Source organism: Perkinsus marinus (genome assembly GCF_000006405.1).
Source record: "Perkinsus marinus ATCC 50983 genomic scaffold scf_1104296957478, whole genome shotgun sequence".
Taxonomy (NCBI): Eukaryota; Perkinsozoa; order Perkinsida; family Perkinsidae; genus Perkinsus; species Perkinsus marinus.
The window spans coordinates 126,856-131,856 of NW_003207125.1; positions in this window are offsets into that span (position 1 = coordinate 126,856).

A 5,001-nucleotide genomic window follows, 5' to 3' on the forward strand; every position below is an offset into this window, starting at 1 on the left:
TTGCGGCAAATACCATCATCGTGGCGCTTATGTGTAGCCACTACATTTGGCGTAGTACACCATGGCCTCCAGTATAGAGTCGTAGAAGTGGTCTTAGTAGTAGTATGGACTCCATTGAAAAGGGTACAACCTTTTCACCCTACTTACAATCGACCAACGTCAGGACATCGCCCAGAATCTGAAACATGAACTCGCAGCTCGCGTCAGGGTTTCGAAGACACAGAAGTTCAAAACGCTTCAAAACGGCAACTGGCACGTCATAACTCAATGAAAGCGATCGATATTGCGGTATATCTGATCTCGGAGATTAGATCTCCAAAAGGTCAGGTCTAATACACTCGAAGCTAGAACTATGATACCGCAAGACCCAATACAACGAATTTAAGAGTGTATGCCCGCCTCAGAGCAGCAGCGACTGCATAGAACTGATCGGAAAATTTACGCGAACTTCTCAAGTTGAGCCGCTTAAGGCGGCACTTCCGTCAACATGTGCGTAAAACAATTTCTGTCGACAATTTCGACTCGAAATGCTGAAGCTGAGATTGTAGGCTATAATGGTATACAAGAATGCTGTCTGCGGTGTATTTCTAAGAGCATAATATGACGGTGTACTCGAACCTTTGAAGACTCAAAAGGTCGAGCCGTACTCAACGAAGCGAATTTCAACACAAGCTGTGTCTGACAAGCATGCGTATATATGTATGAACATGATGTACTAACAAATGCATTCATACTCATGCATGACATTCAAAGGAATGAGTACGAGTGTGTTCCACAATGTCAGGACTGCGCGAAGTACCACATGCGCTGTGTCCCACATGCGCGAAGTGCATCGCGAATATTGCAGGCATGGGGTGCATTCGCTCCCACAGCTCACATATGTCGATAGTCCCCATCAGCTTCCGTTACAACCGCGATAGCAATGGCTAACGACCGGTCCCAGAGGAAGAGGTGCCGTCTCATGATTACCTTCACTCGAACGAGTGACAAGTGAAACTGATGATCTCCATTGGAGAATAGCCATCCGGCGCTTTGGCCTTGTATGAAACCAGTGTGCGGCACAGTTGGCGAGACCGACCGATACTACCTTTCCGACTCATAGGCTGTGATCAATACAGGTCATAAATTATGACTCATAATACATCGTATTGATCACCCGCATCGACGTAATAGGATACTTGACCTCTCTAGCCTCTAACCGAGCTCGTGAGCTCACGTAGAGCATTTTCTCCCGAGCGCGTCGGCTCATCGTTCTTTGAAGAAAGCCATCACCAGATAACCCATTGTAGGAGGGCATCAGCAACTCCGAATCAGAGTCTCCGATCTCTTATGGTCGAGCAAAGCTCCGGCTCCCTAGACGTGATCTGAGGTAAGGGGGATAGAGGGCTATCGAACCGAAGGTTGCTGTTGGACCCCAACTAATCCCAGGGATGTCAGAGAGGATGCATGCGGTTCCTGTCCCGGGACAGAGAGACAAGACGATAGGGCTACTTCGGCGTTGTAGAAGTCGATCTTGGCCTTCAACTGTCCGAGACAGTCGATGCCTACGATGAAGTCGACGTCCAGAGGCAGATCCTTCACCAGGTATGCCTTGATGGGCAGCGCCTCAGAGAATGGTGTCGTTCTTATCTGTAGGATGACTGGCTTCGCAGAAAGCTTGCCCCCGACCCCGGTGACAGTAAAGTCACTTCGGGAGGGGTCAGCATGAGAACAAGGGCACGTGCGGCGATTCGATGCCACAAGTGTCACCTGACTGCCAGAGTCTAGCAATGCTCTGAGCAACAAATTGAGCAGGCTCATACCTCGACTACCATCACAGGGGCAGTCATCGGTCGCTAGCTGTGCAAGAACAGGAAACTGTTCAAAAAATCGAGGAGCCCTGGCTCCACGAATCATATTGCCATATGATCCCGATAACAAAATCGTATTTTTCAACGCATTAGGATGCCGCAGGCCAGGCGCGGCCCAGTACTACTGGGCCAGTAGCCCGGCATATCCAAAATTCTCGAGAAAAGTTCGCCAAAAAATACAACGAAGATTTGAGCACAAACGAGAAGCTATTTTGGAGGACTCACTCGTCAAACAGAAGCTCGTGTGCAACCGCCCACATAAAGGCCCTAGGTGGGACCTCGTGAGGTGAGGTTTATTCCTCGTTGCTACTGTGATGACGTGTCGCGACATGAATGTAAAAATCATCTGAAAGTTTCAAACAAATTTCGCCTCGGTCTGTTACAGACGGGAACAGGCCAGAAGTTCATTGGATCTGGTCCAATAATCTGACTGTCGGTCAGTGACCGATTGGCACACCACAAACAAAGCATTTCTGATGTACGTTTGACCAGCTTAGTCAAAGCTGGTCGGAAAATACATCTTATGTTGCCATTGAATTTAACTTTCGATATGAAACCGTTTCATTGAAACGACAAGATGGTGGCAACAACTCTATATGGGATCTCCACAGAAACCCTCTCCTCTCCAGCATAAGGTAGGCTAGCTCTGCTGCCACCCACGATCCTCAAGCGAAGCTTGCTTTTGGGCTCAGATTTGGGTATTCAGGGAGAGTTCTTTGTTTGGGAATAATGAAAGCGTCGCTTTCAAAGCGACGTCACGCCGAGGAAAGCTGCCTATATCCATCACGTGCTCCGAGCTATGGTCCATGTATAATATACATGAACCAGAGCATATACATTGTATATACTCATATTCCAACTATACATGTCTAGATTCATCAATGAAATTCCTTTAACGTTATGCTAAACGCCTTTCCTCACGAAATGGAAATCGAAACAATTATCTATGCGATATGGAACCACGCACCCCCCCCCCACACTGGATATGCACTGCACGATGTGCGCGACTGAGAACACGGCAAAACTGTGTAACAAATTCTGCATTAACAGATGAAATGAAAATACAAGACCAAGATGCTGATGAATTTCATACGCTAGTAGCGTAACGCTACCACGCCCAAGCGGGGCCACTTTGGCTGACAAATAACCTAATCAGCGAGGACAAAAGCCATGCGCCACGGAAGTTCTCAAAATCTTTCGCACTCATCGGACTTGTACTCCTCTTGATTCCTCGCAGCGAGGCGTCCTTCTTCCCGAAGAGATGCCAAGAATCTATGACGCTCAGCTCCCTGACCCGTCGCTTGTGCAATTAGAAGATTCCGATTCTCCCGTCGGAAGCTTGATCTGAAACAGATTTGGCGAGTTCTATCCCCATAATCAAGATCTCAAAAGAACATGGCTAGCCCCCCTACCTGGACTGTCGTGCATCACCTCGTCGGATTGCTTTGTTGTTCACACTGGAAATCGAGCTACCGATACTAGACACTGATGACAGAGATGATGACCGGATCGAGGCCGATGAGCCGGAAGGATGAGGCCTACTTCGAAAAAGACTAATAACCACACTATCACCAACTTTACTGTCTTCCTCATATAGTCCAGTTGAATTCACAGTGAATCGAACAAGGCATCACTTTAAGCAAATGAAGCGCAATTCCGAGTGTTTACTTCCGACTCCTTGACAAACTCCTTCCCCTCCCAGAGGTGCCACTAGTGATGCTCGTTCCACTGCTGACCTCCCATCTGTCACTCCCTGCGCCCTAAAACAAGTCCATCCCCATCGGCAAGAGAACAGTCTCTCCAAGAAGGTTGAATTAACAGAATTTCTGAATGCGAGCCCTACGTTCATCGGTTCTTCGGCTGCTCTACTACGCCCAAGCCACGATGACAGCCACCCCGCTTTGTTATCTGGCGACTGTGTCTAAATGGGGAAAATGACCACTGAGACACAAAATTCCGACCAGCCAAATACCTCAGGCCGACCATTCGGTACCAGCCTTGAGTGGTTCGCACGTGTCGGAGATACTGACGATTCGCTTGAGGTCTCCACCCATGAGATGTCGCTGGGGCCGTCGTGAGGCGTTCCTGAGCAAGACAGAAAGGCAAGATACGGCTCGATGAGGATATTACTGCGTAGAGATGACGGGAATGTGGAGGATTGGCGTATTGCGGCTATAGTATTGCCGTGCGACTACATAAACTTGATACAACTACATAAATTATAGATTCGATGGACAAATTGTCATTGAATGACAAATGACGAAAGGGAGCGTAAACTTGTTTACAAAATTCGTGTGAAAAAAGTGATTATCGTATAGTGCTTCCAAGAAAAACTACGCCATCATATGAATCTCACACCTTAACGGGGAGTACCTATGAAGAACCTGTCTCCCTCCACTCCGTCTTCAACCACAGGATGTGTGTCCGTTGCTGTCGAGGACGAGATATCCCTGTCATCGCCAGCCCGCCATGCTGATGTCGCACTTATCTCGAGCACTGAAAAATAACTTAATAATTATGTGTTAGTCCGTACTCGACCGACAAATGGGAATATCAAGAGTCTTAATATTCTTAATTTAAGACGTGTGTGTGCGAGCTTGATGTCATCGATGCGCATCGGCTTACGAGGGGCCGACAAAGCTGAGACGTAGTCATTCCGGTGGAACGACCACTGTCCGATGCCCTCTAACAGGCAAATACATTGGGAATCCCCCAATATTCACGACCGCGGTAGGGAAAACGACATCGAGGAAAGCTAACGCTTGCCTCCGCAAACACAACTCATACTCGCTAGTGACATGCTCAGGCCACTGATGCTTTTAGAAGGTAACTTTAGGCAAAAGTCTTTCGCACAGATCGAGTACGACGTTGAAGTTAGAATCACTCCCACTCTAACCACTATAGTATCAAGTTCATCTAAGCCATGCTATATTGGTCCGCGACGGTCGCGCAACTACCATCCTCCGATGACTAACGCTCAAACACAGAGGTCGCCTAACTCTCTCTTTCAGCGTGAAACCAGGGACCTCACGACGATCTGCGAACTACAGTTTTTCCCACTGAAGTTTCCTCCAAGCTCGCTCAATAACCCTCACCAGCCAAATCTCTATTAATGCCGTTAATATAAGCATGACAATAGCGGATTCTCCAA